Below are 25321 nucleotides of genomic sequence, written 5' to 3'. Positions count from 1 at the left end.
AAGTCCCCCTGCGCCAAAAGACCCAGAGTCAACTCCCCGCCCACTTGCATGTGCCCCCTGAACGCAGCATCCACCCTCATGGAGGGGCTGACAGGCCCAGATACTTCCAGAGGCTGGGGAGCGGTGAGGCTGGATCCGCCACTGGAGTGGGCGGATCCCGCCTCTCCCCTTGGTCTCCGTGACCCCTGGCTGGGCCAACAGGCCCAAACAATCCAGCCTCCCTGCTCAGCCCCAGACACTCCAGAGGTGGCAGAGCAGCAAAGCATGATCTGCTACCAGAGTGGGCGGATCCCGCGTGACCCCTGGCCGGCTGACAGGCCCAAACACTCCAGCCTCGCTGCTCAGCCCAAGACACTCCAGATGCTGCAGAGCAGCGAGGCTTGATCCGCTACCAGAGTGGGCGGATCCCACCTCTCTGCTTGGTCTCTGTGACCCCCGGCTGGGCCAACAGGCCCAAACACTCCAGCAGCGGGGCTGAGGGGACTGGGCACCACCATCTTGTGGCTATGGGGGCTGCCATTTTTGTTGTGGAGTGATGGTTAATTTGCATATTACTCTTTTATTATATAGGACTAGTGGCCTCATACACAAATTTGTGCACATTGAAAGGAAATTAATTAAAATAAATATTTTAGTATCACTATTCGCCCTTTCTCTATAATGGAAGTGTCAACCAAATTCACAATTGACAATGACAGATCGAAATGCACGCGTGCGATTGGTGCCAGCAAGAGCTTTATGTGTTTCACACATGCACGAGTCAACTTAGCCTTTTATATATATAGAATAAACTTGCTTAATTAGACCTGCTTTCTGATGTAGCTAAACTTTTTCCAGCCCAGTGAAGCACCCCAACTTTTCTTTCAGGTAATTGTAAGCAGTAAATATTAACATGAAGCAGAATGTTATTGTAGATCACGCAGGGAGAACAAAGGGTAAAATATTTAACTGAGCTGTGTTTGACTATATTCTGTCAGTGAGAAAACCTGAAGTCATTTTCAAGGTCCACCATTTCTTACTTCTTTTCAGTCGGATCAAGTTTCTAAGCTTTCTAACTCTCCATTTTCTGGCTAATGAAAAGAAAATAGGATTCCACCGAGTCTCCCATTTACCTACTCCAGGACTTCTGTGAGGATCAAATGAGATGAGGCATGGGAAAACACTTCACAGACATTTGGTTAAAGTGTGAAATGTTTCCACCTGTGTTCCTGGGCTGAAGAAACTCCGTGGAGGCTAGTCACTAGGGAGAGGAAGCCGGGCGTTGCTACATGACATCATTACCCGAAGCCCACAGCAACTGTTTCTGGGCTGGGCTGTGCTGTGGGCCACATTTTACATCATGGGTTCTTGGCAGCGTTGGCTGTGATTTGGTGGGGTGTTGCTCCAGGGTGGTGGCAGGGCCTGTGTCCCACTTGGGGGAAGCCGAGTGTTAGTTTGTGGGTGCCAGGTCCGTGATGCTGGCCAGTGTACATCATGGCAGCTCCTGCGTTGAGTGTCTGCCCCCTAATGGTCAGTGTATGTCATAGTGACTGGTCGGACAGTAGAAGGGACACTTAGCATACTAGACTTTTATATATATAGATATGCATAGCCCATGGGCATGGGAATAAGGGAGTGAAGACCTGAGTGGGGGAGGCTAGGACCTGAAGAAGGGGGAAAAGGGGTGGAGGAAATGGGAGACATCTGTAATACTATCAACAATAAAAAATATATTTTAAAAAAAAGAAAAGACAAAAAAAGCTTAGTATTGCTATTTGTGCTACTTACACTGTGATTTTCTCTATGAGAGTTTTCTTGGATTTTTATACTAAAGTTGGGCTCTCAACTCTATCTCGTCTACATTTCAAATTGATAATTGTTAGTTATATAGCTAAATCTAATAACTGTTTTTGTAGCTAAGCACAACAATGTTTGTAGGATCCTCTATCAATGAAAAGAGTTTCTAATTGTGATGGATGTTTGTGAATTCCTTTAGCATTACAGTATGATGTGTGGCTGCAAAATATGAATTCATAAACATGAGTTCACATACATGTTACACTGGTAGCTCAGAGCCTACTTGGCCCAATACATACCTTATTTGGTTAATTATACCTGATTATAGGATTTATATTTAGGTTCATAAATACTAACTTCCTGAAGTCCAAAAGGAAGCAAAACGGAAGAGTTGGGAGGTCAAGCCCCAGCTATCTGGACTGAAAGCCCATCCATTTCCTACCAGGGATTGCTTCTCGCTTCCTGGAGTGTCCTTCTGCTCTGGCCCAAGGCAGGGACAAGCTTGCAGACTGTCCCTGGGCTAAGGCTATGTCGTCACATTTCCTTAAGGACATCATCCCAAAGCTGTCTTCAGGGCAGAACTAAACATTCCCTCCTTGAGAATTCGCCAACATTCTTCTTTAGTTTCCCTTTCCCAAAAGTCAGAGGTAAAAATATGTCAAATGAGTTCATGTAGTAATCTCACAGTTTCAAAATTTAGAGTTCATTCAAATAATCATTTTTAAATGATTTTATTTGTATTATAAACTTCTTGTGGTTAATTATATCAACTTTAAATAACGTAAATGCTTGCTTTTTCTGATTAGAAAATTCTGTGATTAATATGGGAAAATGGAAAAGTGTAGTAGAGGTTCTCTTAACTGATATCCACTTAACAGACTTGCTAAATCCATTAACACTCTCCATTTCCTCTATAAAATATGCTGACAAATGCCCATTAATGCCCAGAATTTGCTTGTGGCTGGCGAGCCTCTCTGGCACATTTGCAATGTCTCCTCTCATGGGTTGATTTGTATGCTTACCAAAACAAGGTTATTTATTCACAAACTCATTGATGCCAGTTGTACCTATTAATGTGTTTATGGAGTGTAATTAAATGTCATATAAACCAAGAAAATACGAGTATAAAAAGAAAGAATTATTGTGTCTATAAAAATAATGTGAATTCTTTGGAAAGACTTGATAAAGATAGTAATTAAAATGTGCTGTTGAATTAACTGTGGGTATAATAATTTTTTGATCATAATAATCTACATGCAGATTGGTTCCAAACCTGTTTTCTCATTAAATTCTTACTGAAGATGTCCAAGTGGGGGTACTTCTTATAAGAAGAAAAAATTTGGAACTCCAGTTAGTCGGCCTTTACTTTAAAAAAAAAATGTTCCCAGGAAATACATGAACATTTGTTGGTTAAAAGTTTAAATAAACTATTTAGATATTTAGGTACATATGTATTTTTCTTTGATTCCCTACTTTAAGAGTTTAAATTAACTGACCAACCACCTATCAGAATCATGTTTAGTAACAATCAGCCATAATTTAACCATCAAAAATGTTATTCATGATTGTTAACATCATAGCATATTTCCTCTGCTCCTTTTTCTCCCATTCATTTCACATGGATTAGAATTATATTATACTGTACACACAAATTTGTAGCTCTCTTATTTAATGACAGTATATAGCAAGCATTTCCCCCTATATAAATCATTTTTCTTTTCCTAGACTACTTTATTTTATAGTGTTGGATTATTAAAACAGACTGTTTCTATATATAACAGACTGTTATATAATAAAAATGCACAGCTCAATGACTTTTGCCATTTTTATTCACCCATATATGGAAAACTTAAATCAAAATATAGTACATAACCATCATCACCCCAGAAAGTTCCCTCTAGCCCTTTTCCAGTCAATTACCACCATGACCACCACTACCTCAGAGGAATAAACTTTCTGATTTTTATTGCCACAGAATACTTTTGCCTGTCTTGGATTTCATATAAGTGAAATAATACAGCAAGTATTATTTTGTGTTTGGCTTCTGTAGTTCCATCAATGTTTTTAAGATTCATTCATGTTGTTGGCTATCAGTAGTTTGTTCCTTTTTATTGATGAGTAATGTTCCATTGTATGAATAGTTTACAGTTAATTTATACTTTCTCCTGTTGTGTGGACATGTGGTTGCTCCCAGTTTTTAAAGGTGCTATGAACATTCTTGTACAAGTCTTTTTGTGAACATATGTTTTCATTTCTGGGTCATTAAGTACTGTATATTTAGCTTTATAAGAATCCACCAATTTTTCAAAGGGGTTATATCATTTTACATCCTCACCAACAAAGTGTGAGAGTTACAGGTAATTTAGGGCCTTACCTTGTTTGTTATTCTCAATATATTTTTTATTTTATTCATTCTTTGGACATGAAATGGTATCTTATTACAGTTTTGATTTGATTTCATGGAGGAGTAATGATGTTGAGCCTCATGATGTCCTGTAAACATTCAATAGCTGAGTTTACTCCATGTTGTGGATACACTGTGTTCATCTTCTCAATTAGACCTTTCCTGCCACCCTACCTAATTTCTCCCTGATATCTTGCTCTAGAACAGCAACTCAGTGTTATGGTAAATTATCTCATATCTATTTACTTACATGTTTTCATATTGCTTATATATTTATTAGCATATAAATGCCATGAGATTGTAAGTTAGCCTATCTTATTTACTACTACATCCAAATGCCAAAATCACTGCTTGACACACCGGATTAGCATAATATTTCTTGAATGAAGTCTTTAACCACTACAATATTATCTGATATTTCCCCTGATATTTCCTGTTGTCTCTTTACACACTTATTCCCATTCTAAATCTTCCTTCTCACATCAATATGGGCAAAGAGATACTCTGTATTTAGTTCCTCAGAGATGAAGACACAGCAGAAATGCAGATCAGAGTCCTTTCAAGCTACAAGGTAGATTTTTTTATATCTTGGCAGAGAAAATAGGTTTGAGAATTTGTCTCTTCATTAGTGCTTTCTTATTGGCATTGTCAAACCCACTAAAACACAGGAGAGGGGCTCATGGGCATATTTTTTTGCTGAATATTAAAATAAGATCCTTTCCATGAAAAGCTCTAGATTTATCTGGACTATCAGGGTTTAGGGGCACAATAGGACTAGAGAAAGGGTCAGAAATAGAGGTGGAGACAAGCATGGAACCAAAGCAATGAACAAGACAAGAGAATAAAAACCTGATTAGACCTGGAAATCTCAAGTTTCTAAAATGCCACTTGTGGGTTGATATAGGGTTATTTCAGATGCCACATGATTCATGTACTTTCTAGTGCTAGTGGGAAATAGATACTCTGGAACATAGTTAAACCTATAAACAGAAGATTTTCCTCAAATGTGTGTGTGTGTGTGTGTGTGTGTGTGTGTGTGTATCATATGTATATGTATCATGTATATATATTATATGTATTTCATATCAATCTAATTTTCTCCATTACTACTGTGACCATCAATTTTCACCATATCGCCTTTTACCCAAACCACTACAATAACCTCCCAGTGGGTTTCTTGATTTTTTTCTATCGCCCCAACACAATCTGCTCTGAAGATATCTGCACAAATTATCTTAAGACTAGAGGCCTGGTGCATGAAATTCATGCACTTAGAGGGGGTCCCTCAGCCCAGTCTGCTCCCTCTTGTAGTCTGGGAGCCCTGAGGGGATGTCTGACAGATGGCTTAGACCTGCTCTATGAGCCCGGCTTCTGGCTGAGCAGCGCTCCCCCTGTGGGAGCACACTGACCACCAGGGGCAGCTCCTGCATTGAGCATCTGCCCCCTGGTGGTCATTGCACATCATAGCAACTGGTCGTCTGCCATTCAGTTGATTTGCATATTAGTCTTTTATTATATAGGTTGTTCATTCAGATCATGTCATTTCCCTTCTTAAAGTCCTTCCAGGGATTCTCATTGCACTTCTATTCTTCAAACACTGTGCTGCTGACACAATTATAATTCAAATCTATGATACATGCTGAAACTATTCTCTACAATTCATGTTACTTAATAAACGAATTTAAGATTTCTAATGGAACAACAACAAAAAACACTGTAAAGAAGAAACAAAGAAAATGCATCATAAATTTAGTTTTGATTTTGCTGCATACTGATAAACTGATAAATACTATAAGAATACTACTAATTGGTATCAAACTTCAAATCATTTAGTGTTATGCAATACAAATGGAATGATAAAATCCCAGAGTGTTCTTTAGCAGTTTTTGGCAATTTAGAAGGTATGTCAACATCTTCCAGCAATTCACGTACATCTTTAATGATAGTGGATGGAGAACTTTAGCTCCGGCTTCATTGATAGAAGTTTATGAATGGAGAAAGAGGGAGCCATTGTAGTTATTTGGAGACTGAGCAAATAGGAACATATCTTATAATTTACTCTAAAATTATCCCTTCCCTAAGTTGTATTTCCATATCAAACTGTCAATCTAAGAGAGAATGAGAAAACATAAGCTTTCCCCCTTGCATACAAATATCAATTATACTGCCCTTTCTTAAATCCATACATCAGAACACTGATGGATGACAAACAGAAGCACTGAATATGAGGATGCTTTGGAAATGTGTTCCCATCATTTCTTCTTCCTTCCAGAACCAACTGTGGACACACTGTAGGGGGCATAATATCCTTGCCATTATCCAATTGACCCAAGTGACAAGAAATCAAAGTGTCTTTTGTAGTCCTTGCAGGAGTTGGAGAATAAAGATGGGAGGGGCAAAGCTGCTGCATTCATCATGACACCTTTTAAAACTAGGGAATCCATTTAATGTTGTGTGCATTATTCAAAAATGGTAATTACCCTGAAAATGTATGATAAACACATGCTAATGAGATAAGCCAACAAGGGCAAAAAATCCACTTTAACAATGCAATCATCAGAGAAAGAGTTTTAAGTAGATATGGGGAAATTATCATAAATGTCAAGGCTCACAAAATATAATAAAAAGGATTGATGTGTTTTATACATGCTAAATCACTGGTGGGCATTTATTATCTACACAAGAGTCCCAGCTGACAGAAAAATAAGCTCACCACAAAACAATCTATAATAATAAAAGTGTAATATGCTAATTAGACCAGACAACTGAACGACCTTCCAGACACCATTCCGGACATCCTTCTGGATGAAACTGTGGCAGCGGGGGCCGAGGCAGGGGCAGTTATGGGTGATCATGCAGGCAGGCAAGCAGTTAGGGGTGATCAGGCAGGTAGGCAGAGTGGTTAGGGGCGATCAGGCAGGCAGGCGAGTGGTTAGGGGTGATCAGGCAGGCAGGCGAGTGGTTAGGGGTGATCAGGCAGGCAGGCAAGTGGTTAGGGGTGATCAGGCAGGCAGGCAGAGTGGTTAGGGATAATCAGGCAGGCAGGCAAGTGGTTAGGGGCTATCAGGCAGGCAGGCAGAGTGGTCAGGGGTGATCAGGCAGGCAGGCAAGCAGTTAGGGATGATCAGGCAGGCAGGCAGAGTGGTTAGGAGTGATCAGGCAGGAAGGCAGGCCAGTGGTTAGGAGCCAGCGGTCCCAGATTGCGAGAGGGATGTCTGACTGCCTGTTTAGGCCTGATTCTGCAGATCGGGCCTAAACCAGCAGTCAGACATCCCCTGAAGGGTCCTGGATTGCGAGTGGGTGCAGGCCTGGCTGAGGAACTGCCCCTCCTCCATACCCCATGCACGAATTTTGTGCACCAGGCCTCTAGTAACTTTTATAAAACATTACTATTTGATTTTACATTTTTCTCTCCTTTTCCTCTAAGCTCATAAATCAAAAATATTCCCATGCACTAAAAAGATATCAAATATTTTGAAGGAGGTGTGAAAAGTATTTTGTTACTATCTGCATAAAAAAAGAAACAATTAGAAAAAGTACTGGTTATTTTCATAAGTATCACATCTATTTCTCTCTCAGGAATGAACACAAATATTTCTTATTCTCAAGACCGTAGTGAAAACTCATATGAAAACAGTGTTTTCTAAGATAAAATTAAGTATAGGGAAGAAAGGGTTAAGGTTTATATAGAAAAATTTAAAGGAAACTAAAAATAGACATTACTTAAGCTTCCTCAGCAGCTGCCATTAAAATAACCTCAAAGGAATAGGAAAGGGAATTAATAAGCAAGAGGAGAGGACCACACTGTGAGGAGGACCACAGCACTATAGAAAGTTTAACAAATTTCTGGAAGCATGCTGGCTGTTGAAAAGAGAGTGAAGGAAGTTAGGAATATGCTTAGGTGGCGGCTGCAATAGAAGTAGGATTCAGTCTTAATTGCGTCTCTCTAGAGACCCTAGGCCAGTGGTCGGCAAACTTATTAGTCAACGGAGAGGCAAACCATGGCTCATGATCCACATGTGGCTCGCGAGCTGCGGTTTGCCGACCACTGCCCTAGGCTCACAAGCAGGAGTGAGAAACAGGAATTAAAACAGGAAGCCTGAAGAAGTGAGACCTACACCATTTTCCTGCCCTCCCCATATACAGAGCAACAGCAACGCATGGTGGTAATTTGCATTCCAAGCAAATATATCAGAGAAAGCTTCCCTCAACAGGTTGGATAAACCTACTGGGGAAAGCTAAGGCTCTTGGGATAAGTGTTGACTCTGTATCACATTTTTATGATTAAATATTTTTTTAAAAAAAAGAGCCTGGCCAGTGTTGCTCAGTGATTGAGCTTCAACCCATGAACCAACAGGTTACTGGTTCCATTCTTGGTCAGGGAACATGCCCGGGTTGTGGGTCTGATCCCCAGCAGGGGGTGTGCAGGAGGCAGCTGATTAAAAATCATAAACTTTTAGACTAAAGGGGCCTTCTGAGTGCCAAGCAAATTCATTGAAGAAAAAGTTATGCCTTTTGCTTTTAGATTAAAAACTAAAATTTATTTTAGGTTTGAGAAGAATACATAAATTATGATATATTTTTGTTCTGGCTATAGTCATAAAAATGGATAACAGGCTGGTTCCGAATCTTGCAGCCCGGGTTAAGTTGGAGGATTAGGCTACAGGTTGACACCAGAATGCTATGTTTGCCTTTGACTGCCTTCTTCCAGGTTGCACTGAAATATTAGTATGTTGAGTAAAAGTACTCCAAAAAGAACTAGTTCAAAAGTAAAAATTATCTAGTCTTCAACTGACAAGGCCACTCCAACCGTAACCATCAAATATCTAACAGGGGGACTATGGTGAGTTCACAGCACCACACCCAAAAATTTCCTCGATACGGTACTGTTTTGTGAGATGGCATTTAAATTAGGAACAAATAAGAGCCAGAGCATGGGGAATTCTGACTTGTAAAAAAGGAAGTTTTTGAGTAAAGATCAAAACATAATTTCACCCATTGACCTCCTCTAGCCCACCCAACACCGCATCCCAGGTCCATGGGATATGCATATCCTATCTAATAAAAGAGTAATATGCAAATTGACCACACTCCAACACACAAGATGGCTGCCCCCATGTGGTCAAAGATGGCTGCCAGGAGAGAAACAAAGATGGCGGCATAGGTAAACACCTAAACTGCTGCCTCGCAAAACAATTTCAAAACTACAACTAAAAGACAGAACGGACACCATCCAGAACCACAGGAAAGCTGGCTGAGTGAAAATTCTACAACTAGAAGGAAAGAGGAAAGCTCACAGAGAATTGGAGGTACGGCAAAGGGGCTTTGTGCGCGCAGAGAGGAAGGGCGGCTGAGAGCCTGGCTGACTTTCTCTGGCGGAAGGGGGAAGGAAGCCTCCGACTGCACTGAACCCCAGTTCTGACTGCACTGAACCCCAGTTCCGGGCGAACCCCTGGGGACCCACGCTCTTACGGGGGGAATCTGGACTCTCGGGCGGAGACTCGAGCTGGGAAAGGCAGAAGTCTGAAGGCGCACGCGGGCCAGTGCACACAAAGGCTGCGGGGGTTGCCACAGGCTTTCCCTAGTGGAAGGGAGTCAGAGGATTCGGACTGCACTGAGCCCCAGTTCTGACCGCAGTGAACCCCAGTTCCAGGCGAGCCCCTGGGGACCCACGCTCTTGTGGGGGGAGTCTGGACTCTCAGGCGGAGACTCGAGCTGGGGAAGGCGGAGGACTGAAAGCGCGCGCGCGCGTGCCAGTGCGCACAAAGGCTGCGGAAGTTGCCACAGGCTTTCCCTAGTGAAAGGGAGTCAGAGGCTCCTGACGGCACTCAGCCCCAGTTCTGACTGCAGTGAACCCCAGTTGCAGGCGAGCCCCTGGGGACCCACGCTCTTGTGGGGGGAGTCTGGACTCTCAGGCGGAGACTCGAGCTGGGGAAGGCGGAGGACTGAAAGCGCACATGCGTGCAAGGGCAAGGCTGACAGGAAGCCAAAACTGAGACTCCACCCCATCCAAGCTGAGCACAGAGGCTATTGCAATTTGGCAAGTCTAATCCTATAAGGCTGTCTCCAGCACCGAACTTCTCCCAGCATAGACACAGCTGATCCTTACAGCCAACTGGCCCGGAGGTCAATTCTTCCCAGTGATACCAACAACAATAAAGACTTAATTACAACAAGGCTGTACAAACAGTCCACAAAGGGGTACACCAAGAGTGTCCACCTCAGGTTAACTGGGGAAGCAGACCCACTGGGCCATATTGGAAACCTAGCACAAATATCTACCTTACCAACTCAGGGAATCAGTGAAAATGCGGGGTCAAAGAATCAGATCACAAACGAAAGAAATGGAGGAAAACAAACGACTGGATATAGAATTCAAAACCACGGTTATAAGACTTTTTAAGAATATCCTAGAAAAGGCCGATAAATATAACGAGACCCTCGAAGATATGAAAAAGGACCAACTAGAAATTAAACATACACTGACTGAAATAAAAAATATTATACAGAGACCCAGAAACAGAATAGAGGAACCCAAGAATCAAGTCAAAGAATTGAAATACAAAGAAGCAAAAAACACTCAACCGAAAAAGCAAAAAGCAAAAAAAAAATCCAAAAAGTTGAAGATAATGTAAGAAGACTCTGGGACAACTTCAAGCGTACCAACATCAGAATTATGGGGGTGCCAGAAGAAGAGAGAGAGCAAGATACTGAAAACCTATTTGAAGAAATAATGACTGAAAACTTCCCCCACCTGGTGAAAGAAATAGACTTACAAGTCCAGGAAGCCCACAGAACCCCAAACAAAAGGAATCCAAAGAGGACCACACCAAGACACATCATAATTAAAATGCCAAGAGCAAAAGACAAAGAGAGAATATTAAAAGCAGCAAGAGAAAAACAGTTAATTACCTACAAGGGAGCACCCATACGACTGTCAGCTGACTTCTCAACAGAAACTATGCAGGCCAGACGGGAGTGGCAAGAAATTTTCAATGTGATGAATAGCAAGAACCTACAACCAAGATTACTCTACCCAGCAAAGCTATCATTCAGAATTGAAGGGCAGATAAAGAGCTTCACAGATAAGAAAAAGCTGAAGGAGTTCATCACCACCAAACCAGTATTATATGAAATGCTGAAAGGTATTCTTAAAGAAGAGGAAGAAGAAAAAAGTAAAGAGAAAAATTATGAACAACAAATACATATCTATCAACAAGCGAACCTAAAAATCAAGTGAATTAAAAACCTGAGGAACAGAATAATCTGGTGAATATAATAGAATCAGGGGCATAGAAAGGGAGTGGACTGATAATTCTCAGGGGGAAAGGGGCATGGGGGGTTCATGAAGAGAATGGACAAAAATCAGACACCTATGGATGAGGACAGTGGGGGGGAGGTAAGGGCAGAAGGTGGGGTGGGAAATGGGTGGAGGGGAGCTATGGGGGGAAAAAGGAGAAATAATTGTAATAATCTGAATAAAGATTTATTTAAAATAAAAAAAAAAGATGGCTGCCATAAGATGGCCAGCAGGGGAGGGCAGTTGTGAGTGATCAGGCCTGCAGGGGAGGGCAGTTGGGGGCAACCAGGCCTGCAGGGGAGGACAATTAGGGGTGACCAGGCTGGCAGGGGAGGGAAGTTAGATGTGACCAGGGCAGCAGGGGAGGGCAGTTAGGGGCAACCAGGCTGGCAAGGGAGGACAGTTAGGGGTTACTGGGCCAGCAGGGGAGGGCAGTTGGGGGCGACCAGGCCAGCAGGGGAGGACAGTTACGGGTGACCAGGCTGGCAGGGGAGGGCAGTTAGGTGTGACCAGGCTGGCAGGGGAGCAGTTAGGGGTGATCAGGCTGGCAGGCAGAAGCTGTTAGGGGCAATCAGGAAGGCAGGCAGGCAAGCAGTTGAGAGCCAGCAGTCCTGGATTTTGAGAGGGATGGCCGACTGCCATGGTCAGACATCCCTTGAGGGGTCCAGATTGGAGAGGGTGCAGGTTGGGCTGAGGGACACACACACCCCCGCCCCTGTGCATGAATTTCGTGTACTGGACCTCTAGTATGCATACAAGTCCCCAACTGTCTTCTCTGCACAATTACCTCCCAAATAAATGACCTTCCCCGAGGCCCTTATCTCAGAATGAACCTACAAGGGGAACCCAGACTGAGATATCTCTTATGCATTCCTTGCTTTTGTATGTTTTTTGCCATATGTATGCATCAATTTTATTTTAAAACTCTTATGAACAGTCACATTACTTGATACAGATCACACATTCCTCTCACATTTATCACATGCAAAGACGAATCTTAATTTCTCTGGTTCACTGACAATTGTTACTATGCACTGGGCACTCATTATGTGCTTAAAGTGGTATCTCATGTCGGGGAAGATGCTACATTTAGAATCACAGCAGAGAATAACAATGAACATATAAAATTCTCATCAGTGAGGTATCAAACTGGGAAATACAAAGACAAGAAATACAATTTGGGACTGACAACGTTCCCATGATGATTGAGCCTGAATCCCTTTCTTCTTTTTATAAAATAGCACAATACTGTTTACTTCTCGAGAAACTGAAATGAGTTTTTAATGATTTTCAAGTACTTCTTAAGGGCTTGAGTGCTGAGACTTCACAATACATTATATATTTAAACTAGCCACAGTTCTCCAAAAACTGCAGTGAATAGCAAGTGCCCTGAGCAAGGTGTCAGAAGACATGAATCCTCCATCCACCTCCCCCTCATTTTGGTTATAATGATTAGGCCAAGAATTTAAAATTTCTAAACCTGTTTCCTCATCTTTAAAGTAAAGATAACGTTAGCTCTTCCTAATTTCAGAAGTTATTGCCAAAGATTGATATGAAAATATGTGCAAAAATTCCTAGGAAGTACAGTGTAAAATCAGAGCAGTATTATATCCATGGGAAAGGGTAAGGCTTCAGGGCTTATATCTAAGCCCTTCATTCATCTCTAGTACATTTTTTAGAGTGGTGTAAGATATGGGTCAATGTCATTCTTTTGAATATAAATACCCAATTTTCACAATACCATCTAGGGACAGAGGATGCTACCTAATTTTAGATTTTTGGTAAAGATAATGCTTTAGTGACTTTCAAGAGAAAACACTTAAAAATAATAAATTGAAGTTCACTGCATCTTATTAATTTGTTTTGCAAGGACAATGGAATCTGCTGCATTAAATTATTCATTAAATACATCTTACTTTACTCACTTTGCTTTGTATCTATATTACTTCTTAGGACATTATCATTTTAATTATTAAAATATCTCCTGAGAGGTTCATACTAATTATTATTATCCTGACATTATATAGAATGGAAATTAAAATATGGGTAAAAAGATGATAATCTTTCCTGTTGTAACATCGGGACTGCAACAGGCCAATAACAGTAATCAGTTAAGACATACCTTTAGTCCATGCCTCACATTCACATTGTATTGGGCCATTCCACTAAAACCTGAACAGTTTTTCAGACCATGAAAATACTGCATGATGAAGCACAATGGAACTGTGGTTGGGCACAGTGTAATTAGACTTTGGACCCTGAAAACTCACATTTCTTGCTTTATATTCTCTTATTGATAGTCCTACGGTTCTTCACTGCATGTCATCTCCTCTCTCCCCAACACCATTACTTCACAGACACACACACTTGAGTGGTACTCTTGACAGTGGTGAGCCAGAGGAAATCAGTCTAGAAGGAGAAACAGAAGAGAACTGACTGCTTAGGAGATGTTCTAGGTTTGAGATTCCCATAAGGTAGAGGCAAAGGCAATTTATGATCTTCATTGCTATTGTCCTACCAAGGACAGATGATGAAACAAATACCGGGAAGACAATCTATTCAAGACCAGAGTAGAGGTCATCTGATAAGAACATTTCTTTTCAACCCTTATGTACTGTTGGTGGGAATGTAAATTGGTATGGCCACTATGGAAAACAGTGTGGAATTTCCTCAAAAAAGTAAAAATAGAACTACCATATGATTTAATAATCCTACTCTGGGAATATACACTGAGTGGCCAGGTTATTATGATTTCTGAACGCATAATAATCTGGCCACTCATTGTATATCCTATATAACAAAAGGCTAATATGCAAATTGTCCCCTCTACCAGGAGTTTGACCAGCAGGCAGGCCGGCCAACCGCCCATGTCCCCTCCCCCTGGCCAGGCTGGCTGGACCCCACCTATGTACAAATTCATGCACCAGGCCTCCAACATACACACACACACACACACACACACACACACACACACACACTGAGTGGCCAGATTTTTATGCGTTCAGAGATCATAATAATCTGGCCCAGGGGTCCTCAAACTACAGCCCGCAGGCCACATGCGGCCCGCCAAGGACATTTATCCGGCCTGCCTGGTGCTGCTGCCTGTCCTGCTTAGCAGCCGACTCGTCCCGGGCCCGCAGTGCGCATAGGAATTTGTTCATAGTGTTTTTCTTTAAACTATAGTCCGGCCCTCCAACGGTCTGAGGGGCAGTGAACTGGGCCCCTGTTTAAAAAGTTTGAGGACCGCTGATCTGGCCACTCAGTGTATAGCCAAAAGAAATGAAACCAGGATCTCAAAGAGATATCTACACTCCTGTGTTAATTGTAGCAATATTCACAATAGTCAAGGTACAGAAACAACCTGAGAGTCCATTGATGGATATGAAGATGTAGTTATATATATGCAATGGAATATTATTCAGACATGAAAAAGAAGAAAATCCTTCCATTTGGGACAACATGAATGGACCATGAAGGCATAATGCTAAGTAAAATAAGTCAGACAGAGAAAGACAAATATATGTTGTCACATATATGTGGATACTAAAGAAACCAAACTCATAGAAGCAGAGAGTAGAATGGAGGTCACCAAGAGTTGGTAGGTAAAAGAACTAGGTAGATGTTGGTCAAAGGTCAAACTTGCAGTTAGAAGATGAGTAAGTTCTGGGGATCTAATAAAAAGTTTCATGGTTATAGTTAACAGTACTTATTATATACACTAGAGGCCCGGTGCACAAAATTCATGCACGGGGGGGGGGGGTGTCCCTCAGCCCAGCCTGCACCCTCTCCAATCTGGGACCCCTCGAGGGATGTCCAACGGGCAGTCGGACATCCCTATCACAACCCAGGACTGCTGGCTCCCAACTGCTCGCCTGCCTGCCTTCCTGATTGCCCCTAACTGCTTCTGCCTGCCAGCCTGATCACCCCATAACCACTCCCCTGCCAGCCTGATTGATGCCTAACTGCTCCCCTGCCAGCCTGTTTGCCCCTAACTGCCCTCCCCTGCAGGCCTGGTCCCCCCCAACTGCCCTCCTCTGCAGGCCTGGGTCCCTCCCAACTGCCTTTCCCTGCTGGCCTGGTCGCCCCCAACTTCCCTCCTCTGCTGGCTTGATCACCCCTAACTGCCCTCCCCTGCAGGCTTTATCACCCACAACTGCCCTCCCTTGCAGGCCTGGTCCCTCCCAACTGCCCTCCCTTGCTGGCCATCTTGTGGTGGCCATCTTGTGTCCACATGGGGGCAGGATCTTTGACCACATGGGGGCAGCCATCGTGTGTGTTGGAGTGATGGTCAATCTGCATATTACTCTTTTATTAGATAGGATAGAGGCCTGGTGCACAGGTGGGGGCCAGCTGGTTTGCCCTGAAGGGTGTCCCGGATCAGGGTGGGGGTTCCCTTGGGGTATGGGGCAGCCTGGGCGAGGGGCCTGTGGTGGTTTGCAGGCTGGCCACGCCCCCTGGTGACCCAAGCGGAGGCCCTGGTATCTGGGGTTTATTTATCTTCTACAATTGAAACTTTGTAGCCTGGAGTGGAGCCAAGCCTTCTGCTTGCTCCGTGACGGCAGCCATTTCTATTGGGATTTATGTGTCTTCTATAATTGAAACTTTGTAGCCTTAAGCAGAGCCCTGGGCCAGCCAGGGTGTGCAGAAAGCTTGGCTTCTTCTATCGCCGCGGGCAACCCTAGCCTCCTGCTCTTTCCAGCTCCGTGGCTGCCGCCATTTCTGTTTGGGTTTATGTATCTTCTATAATTGAAACTTTGTAGCCTTAAGTGGAGGCCTAGGCCAGCAAGGGCAGGTGGAAAGCTTGGCTTCCTCCATCGCCAGGGAAACCCAAGCCTCCCTCCTGCTCTCTGTGGCCGTAGCCATCTTGATTGGCATATTCGTTCCTGATTGGCTGGTGGGCGTGGCTGGTGGGCGTGGTTGGTGGGTGTGGAGGAGTGATGGTTAATTTGCATATTACTCTTTTATTAGATAGGATGAAAATTGCTAAGAGAGTAAATCTTTAATGTTCTCATTACAAAAAAAGATATGGTGATTAATATGTGATGTAAGAGAAGTGTTAGCTAATGCTATAGTGGTAATCATATTGTAATATATGTGTATATATCTCTTAAACTTATATAATGATCCATGTTAATTATATCTCAGTAAAGTTTGAGGGCGGGGATGGAGAAAGAATATTCCTATACCATTTAATTTTTGAAAACCAATGTTAAGTAGAAGAATTAAGAACAAAATAAATCTCAGCATGCAATGATTCTGGGATTTCCAAAACACTGCTTCTTTATACCAATCCAGCTTTAATTAAATTCATTTTCACATTAATGTTTCAGATATCTTTGCTAAAACATAAAATTACACACATTGGGGAAGAAAAAATGTAAAGGATTTTATTTGTATTTACACTGACAACAAAATATAGTCACATAGAACAGGGGAGATTCTAAAACACTTCCCTAGGAGTTTTATACAAAGGTGAAGTGTTGGAGAATGGTGATTGCAAGAGAAAACTGTCAATTCCAATTTTCCACTCTTTTCTTCTAAGATGTCATTCTAAATATGCTTTCAAAACTTTTATCCAACCAATTCAATTTTTTAAAATTAATTTACATATCATATAAGAAAAGAAAAAGGTTAATATAACAAATCCTATTTTACGCCTTAGCTATTTGTTGCAATTTTAGTTTCTCTATGAAAGAGCCAATATCTAGACAACCTTACTCATAAACACATATAAGTATTCCTTAAATATTTACAGTTGGTCCTCCTTGAAAGGAGCTAATGAGCAATTAAAGACTATCCATGGAGCTGGAGGGAATGGTCACTCTGGGAGGAATTTTGACATTGGATAATCAAAAGTGAATCCTGGGGTGAGGATAATGTTTCTGACTCAGGGAAAGTAGGCATAGAGACTTGGAAATATGCTCCAAGAGTTTAAAACATTTGAAACAGATATTAACTCTCTATTATTCATATGGTGAACTTGCCCTTCCCAATGTTTTCAGTAACCTGCTCTTTCCCTATTGCCAAAAATAAATAAATATAGTCATGTTAGTTATAAGAAGGCTATAGGAAAATTCAACTTAGAGTGTCAGTGATAGTCACATCTTTTCTCCATTTCCCTTTAGGTCACAAATTCCTTGAGAACAGAAACAATGTCATTTCCATTCATGTAAAATTCCTTGAGTAATAGCACAATATCTTCCTCACAATGGATATATTTCTTTCAGTTTAGGAATTTTCTCAGATTCTGACAAACATTTTCTTTTACTACAACTATAATTGTTCCTTCTTTTTAATGTTGAGAGATAAATGTAATTTTAAAGTGTCTTTTATATGGGTTTTTAGGAGAAAATATAAGATGACCCATGCAGAAACAATGGGTATAATACTATGTAAAATAATCCAGACTCTTTGTTATTCTTGATAGAATCCTAGACATTTTATGCTCCCTCCCACGCCACAAAAGAAAAAAAAAAAGTTTGTCTCAAATAAATGTTTGTGTTTATGTGATAAACACAAAGAACACATTTGGTAATTGCTAACATAACTCGTTCATGGATCTGAAATTTGAGTTGATGCTGCTGGACTCAAGAGTCTGTCCCTGAAGGGTCTGTACATACTGTAAGAGATTAAAATGTCCTCAGATAGAACAAGCTGAATAAACATTCCACTTATTTTTTTTTAAATGTATACATGAAGAACTACATTAAAATGTTTTGAATTATAAATTCAGCAGTGATTTATTTTGACATCATTAACAGAAAATATTACATCTTGTCAATAATATAACCAATGTCTTTTATAACCAAGATCTAGAATTTTAAGTAAGCAAAAGTCAATATATTCTCCTTTTTCTCTTTTTTATATTTATTTGTTATCTTTGAATATAACAAGGGTTAAAAATAACTTTATTGATATAAACACTGAAATAATTATTTATCTTGGCATGTAAATTTCTCGTTTTTATTAATAAAATGAAAAGGGTATAATAATCTCAAGAATAAAATTTCATTCCCAAATTAATATAGCAGATTTAAGATTGACAAATGAAAAAAGAAAGCAATGTACAAAAAAGATTTCATATCAGAAAAGTATGCTAAATGAAAATAATGTATAGGAGGACTCAGGAGACGGCAATAAAGAACTTGGAAACACACATGTACTTTAGCATTAAGTACAGACAATGAAGCCCCCAGTATGACACTCTTACTGCTTTTAACATCATTCCTCAAGTTAACAGCTCTTTCTGGTCATAAAATCCTTGAGAGGAGGAACAATATCTCTTTTATATCACGTAAAATCCCTTGAGTAATAACATCAACCTCTGATAATACTATTATTTTTGAGAAGAACTTACTTTAGGTGAATTATCTCATTCAATATTCACAATAACTCTATAAAGTATCACTTAACCCCACTTTATAGATGAGAAAATATGCTCCAAAAAATTAAAAAATTTCTCCAAGATAACACAGTCAGTAAGTGTAAGGATTGGGACTCAAATTCGGACATTCTGAGACCCGTGCTCAAATTGTTTAAAATAAATAAATACATATATACATATATATGTATATATATATTTAAGCTAGTATTAATTTTTTTCTACTTTTTTAACATATTTTTTTTCTTTATTGATTAAGGTACTACATATGTGTCCTTATCCTCCCATTGCCCCCCGACCGCCCACTCATGCCCTCACCCCCCTGTTGTCTGTGTCCATTGGTTAGGCTTATATGCATGCATACAAGTCCATTGGTTGATCTCTCCCCCTTATCCCCACCCTTCCCTACCTTCCCTCTGAGGTTTGACGGACTGATCAATGCTTCTCTGTTTCTGGATCTGTTTTTGTTCATCAGTTTATGTTGTTCATTATATTCCATAAATGAGTGAAATCATGTGATATTTATCTTTCTCTGACTGGCTTATTTCACTTAGCATAATGCTCTCCAGTTCCATCCATGCTGTTTTTACTGCAGCGTAGTATTCCATTGTGTAGATGTACCACAGTTTTTTAATCCACTCATCTGCTGATGGGCACTTAGGCTGTTTCCAAATCTTAGCTATGGTGAATTGTGCTGCTATGAACATACGGGTGCATATGTCCTTTCTGATTGATGTTTCTAGTTTCCTGGGATATATTCTTAGAAGTATATTTTGCTCATCAAATATGAGAGCCCTCTTCCTGGTTTGTAGACCATTTGCCACCTCCTGGCTGCATCCTTACATGGCAGGAGAGGAGGAGGAAGAGAAAGATATCATGTCTCTTCCTTTTTTTAATAAGGGCATTAATTCCATCATGAGGGCACCATTCTCAAGACCCAATCCTACCTTAATCAGCTCCCAAAGGCCCCACCTCCAAATACCATCAGACTGGGGATTAGGGCTTTGCCATATGAATTTGGGGAAGACATAAAGTTTCAGTCTGTAATACTCTCCTGCCCCTTCCAGACACCCAGCAGGGATCCTATCTGCGTAGTGAAGGAGGAGTAGGGGAAACGAGTTACAATTATTAATATATAGGTAGTGAGCTAAGCACTTTACAGTCACTATCTTAGTCCTCATACCAGCTCTGAAACATAAGACTTTTACCTATTTTATGGAAGAAGAAACTGAGTTTCAAGCAGATAAATCCTGTATTAAGGTTGCTCCCCTAGTAAACAGTAGAGTCTGTTTTCAAACACAAACCTGACTCACTCTAAACTCTGGGCTTTCTGGTGGAGATGATTGTGGGGTAAGTGAGCCTTCCTCAATCTCATGTGCACCACACAGGCTTCCCTCTCCTCACTCCCACACACATTGAACCTAGACTTAACATTCTCAAGACATTAAATAAAAAGAAGCTTAATAGCTTATGCTTTAAAAATATAGAAACACAATTTTCTAGATTGTTCAAAAGTTGTCTACACAAAGCATTTCACTGGATTTGAACCTTTAGTAAAAATGTAACAAAGGATGACTTTGTGTAGCTATATAAGAACCACTAACTGGCATCATAGAACATGGAAATGTACCAGGTAAATTTCAACGAAACCTTCCTATTCCTGTATATGAAAAAAAGGTTATAGTTTCACAAATGGAATCAAGTTTGCACTTTACCCATCTGTCTTTACTTATCTTTATCAGGGATATTTTTAGCTTTGTTTTCATTAAAAGCAGGTATGGAAATAAACTTGACTTGACCCAATGTTTGAATCACTGACACAACCAAGATTTTCAAAACTATAATGCATACTTAATCAAGTTTTGTTCACTAATAATCCTATCTAATAAAGAGGGAATATGCTAATTGACCCTCATGCCATCACAAAGATGGCGGAACCAACAGCCAATAAGGAGGAAATATGCTAATTGACTGCCCCGCCCTCAAAGATGGCAGTGCCCATAGCCACAAGATGGTGGCACCCAGTCCCCTTAGCCCTGCTGGGGCGGCAGGCGCGCTGCAAGGCTGGGCCTGCCCCCAGGAGGGCCTGGCCGCTCCGCACACCTGCCTCCAGAGTCCCCCAGACCCCTCAATCCCCCAGACGCCCAGGGCCGCCCACGGCTTGTGCTGTCGGCAGTGGCAGCAGTAGAGGTGGGATGGGGCGTCGCCTTCCCCTGATCACTGGGTCACCTCCCGCCCCTGAGGTCTCCTGGACTGTGAGAGGGTGCAGGCCAGGCTGAGGGACCTTCTCCTCCAGTGCATGAATTTTCATGCACCGGGCCTCTGTTTTTAAATAATAATGGAAAAGGTTTAGTCCATTAATGTTTGTATTAAAATACTTAAAATATTTATTATATGTCTTTGTATTTCTATTTTTGTGTGTTTTATAATATATATTAATAGAACACTACATGCACAAATATTTTGAGATTACTTTTTAAACTATATAAGGCCATTGAAACACAAGTCCATTATGGAAATATGGGTAATAATTAAATGAGTTTAGGTTTCTTACCATCTTCATGTTTAGGGGTTCTGAATCAGATTTAATCATATTTAAAAGAAAATAAGTAACCTGCATTTCTTCCACCAAACATTATGGAGGAAATTTATATACTTTAGAATCTGTTACCTCTATTCTGAGTAATTTCATTTTAACTATTTAGAAAGAAATCCACAAATAGAATCCATTCACATTTGCATGGTAACTAGATTAAACCTAGCAAATTTTTTAATCCTATTCTTTCCAGCTCCTGATTTAAAGCACCCCAAACCAATCATATTGATGAACATGGGAAAAGGGAACTTTCAAAAATGGTAGGACCCTTTTATATTGAAAAAGATATAATCTCCATTATAAAGAGCCATCTTAATTTAAAATAAACTTACAAAAAAATAACACTCAGTTTAAGACCCGGATTTCTCAAAGACAAAGGCAAACATCTTGAGATCAGTCTTCCCCTCCTTTGTGGTCTCTCCAAGTGGTCCTTTTTCTCTGAATAAAGAGTTTCGGATTATTCAGTCTCTTGCCTAGTTTATTGCCTACAGCAATTAAATTGTGTTCTTTCAGAGACACCCCACCTCCACCACAGAAAGTTAGACCCAAGCTCCAGGCAGTTATTCATCCAGGTGTAGTTTGCACAGAGGACTGGCGAAAGAGGAATTTCCTCCCTCTTGTCTGGATAGAATCATCCTCCATCCTAAAGCATAAATTTTGATTACCCAGATTATTTTAGCTTTCAGGGCCACAAGGGTTACTAGTGGTAATAAAATCATTCAACCTTATAAACAAATTTTTAAAGATTCCCACCAATCACAATATTTAAGAATCTAACCTCACAGCACATTGTCTACCCACTATATAAAGTGATTTTCTCTTTGCAGTCAATGTGATCCTTTTTTCATTTCTTTAGCTACAATTCAAAACGAAAACAAAGTGATATGACTGACCTCATCAGGGCAGAATTGTTTGCAGCCAAACAGTTAGGGGAGAAGAAGGGAAGGTTGTTTTGTTTTATTTCATTTGTTTTTCTGTATAAGGCTAACTGGCCTACATGGATCCCAAAATTAAGAGCTTACCTTCATTCACACTGTACTTAAACCCAACTGAGAGAACCAACCAATGCTGGTGGTTCCTGAGCGCGATCACCTGCAATTCTGTTCTTGTCTAAACAGAAGAGAGTTGAAGTCCTCTCAACCCAGTTAATGCTGTCTCTTCAATACCTGCTGACAGTGGCTTTGAGCCATCTCTCTAGGACTCTGTCCTCACTACTTAATAAACTTCCTGAAACTTTCCTTCCTTCAACCATCCCTCCTAAAATATGCAGTAAAGTTTATGTTTCATACTTGTTCATTTCTAATGTCTTAACCTTCACAAACCAGTAGGCAAAAGCTATTATTTTCAAGAAGCACCTCACAGTTCTAGGGAAAGGTATGTTGGCATATCTAGGACACAGCTGCATTCTTTATGGATCCAAGTCTATCTCTGGAACAAGGATCAGGTTTTCAAAGAGCTCAGTGAGACATGTAGACATCCAAGATGGCACTTACGGTAGAAAAGAACCTATGAAGGTGTGTATAGCATCCCATATATTTTTTTAAATTCCTGTTTTGTTTTGGGGTGGCAAATTATGCTCAGTGACTGAATTTGCCTTTGCCAGCAATTTATTTAACTCAGGTTCACTGCAGGAATTTCACAAACCAACAGCATGCAGGATAAGACAAAGTATTGATAGATTAATTACACTTATTGTTCCAGGAGAGGAGAAAAGTCAAAATGTAGTTAAGGTGCCCTGTTTGTAAATATATATTTTTTATTGATTTCAGAGAAGAAGGAAGAGGGAGAGAGATAGAAACATCAATGATGAGAGGGAATCATTGATCAGCTGCCTCCTGCACGCCCCACACTGGGGATAGAGCCCACAACCCAGACATGTGCCCCGACCAGGAATTTAACCATGCCCTCCTGGTTCATAGGTCGACATTCAACCACTAAGCCATGCCGGCTGGGCAAAGGTGTCCCTTTTCATACAACCACAGCTGACTTCCAGCTGCCAGTGCAAAAAAAAACAAACAGAAAAAAACAGAAGTCTCTTCACAGAATCACTTCTCAGTCTTCTTGCTGCCCAGAAAAGAATGGTCTTCACCACAGCAGGAACTACTGCCCCAAAGGTCTTCAGAGAGCTATTAGGCAAGCAAAGTGCACCTTATCCAGACCGAAAACTCTAAAAATTCCCTCCTAAACTTAGCATCCAAATGTCCCCGGGACATAGCTGCTTCTCCATGCTTTTTTGTTGATAAGCCACCCGCAGTGTACGTCCTCACCTGGGCCTGAGTATGTATCAGCTAACAACAGACACGAGAGGACGATACCCTCACACAACTTCCTTCATTCTTATACCCAAACAACTTTTTCCCTCTCTTTATTTTTTAATTGAATTTATTGGGGTGATATTGCTAAAACCACACAGTTTTCAAGTGTACAACTCTATAACTAAAACAACTTTTTTCTTGTCTTTGCTATAAGCAAATGAACAGAGCAACTTCACTTGGGTCACCAACAAGTGGATATGAATCATGTTATATGAGCACACAATTCCACATTAAGACACTGGGAAACATTTGGGAAACAAAATACTTCTAAATATTATTAGTAGTGGAAATACTTTTTTTTTCTTTTTCCTTGTATGCATCTGTATTTCCTAAAATATTGATACAAACTTCCTATTTTTAGGATTATATTTTTAAAATAAAAATATATGAAGCAGGGGGAAGGAATGTTATTCCCATTACTACTGGTTTAAAGTATATATTCTTTGAATTTTAAATGATTTGGTTTTCAAAATAATTCCCCCAAAATAAAACTGTATATCTAAGAGATAAATTATGTCTGCTTTATATAAGGATTTCTTTGAATTAACCATATTGCAAATTGCTTGCAGTTAGAGTTACTAAATCACCACTCTGCTTGAATTTTTCTTTTCTTGGTCATACCTAATCAAGTATTTAATAAAACAAGAAAGTGTAGCAAAGAATTATCATATATCAATTGCTTTGAACACCTTGTTCAATGGAGTCTTTTTAGAAATGTGACTTTATTTTTCATAATTAAATAACTCTCCAGTTACTATACATCTTTATCAAATGATATTCACATGCTTCCATTGCTAAGAACAAGTAGATAATGCTAATATGTTTTCTTCACATAAGTACAGGGTAAGGCAAAAGTCGGTTTATAGTTGTTTGTTTGCAAAACAATATAATATGTGTGTGTGTGTGTGTGTGTGTGTGTGTCTATATATATATATATATATATATATATATATATATATATATATATATATGCCTAAGCGACCATCGCAACCAAATGGATGACCGAACAGGCTGCGTGGGGCAACCAGGCCAGCAGGGGGGTTAGTGAGGGGCGACCAAACGACTGAGCAGCAGGCTGTGTGAGGCAACCAGGCCGGCAGGGGGGCCAGTAAGGGGCAACAAGGCCAGTAAGGGGCAACCAGGCAGTTAGGGGCGACCAGGCCGGCTGGGAGCGTGGGGCAGTTGGGGGCAACTAGGCTAGCAGGGGGGGCAGTTGGGGGTGACCAGGCCAGCGGGGGGGGGGGGCAGTTAGGGGCAATCAGGCAGGCAGGCAGGTGAGCAGTTAGGAGCCAGTGGTCCCGGATTGTGAGAGGGATGTCCGAGGAGTCCCGGATTGGAGAGGGTGCAGGCTGGGCTGAGGGGATTCCCCCCGCCCCACGCATGAATTTCGTGCACCGGGCCTCTAGTACTATATATAAAAGCCTAAGTGACTGTTAGGACCGGACAACCAGGGGACTGGCTGGTAGCTATGACGTGCACTCATCACCAGGGGGCAGACGCTCAACGCAGGAGCTGCCCCCTGGTGGTCAGTGCTTTCCCACAGCCAACC

The sequence above is a fragment of the Plecotus auritus genome (assembly GCF_963455305.1).
Source record: "Plecotus auritus genome assembly, chromosome: 7".
NCBI classification, from domain to species: Eukaryota; Metazoa; Chordata; class Mammalia; order Chiroptera; family Vespertilionidae; genus Plecotus; species Plecotus auritus.
The sequence above is the reverse complement of the archived record's forward strand: the minus strand, read 5'-3'. Positions refer to the sequence as shown.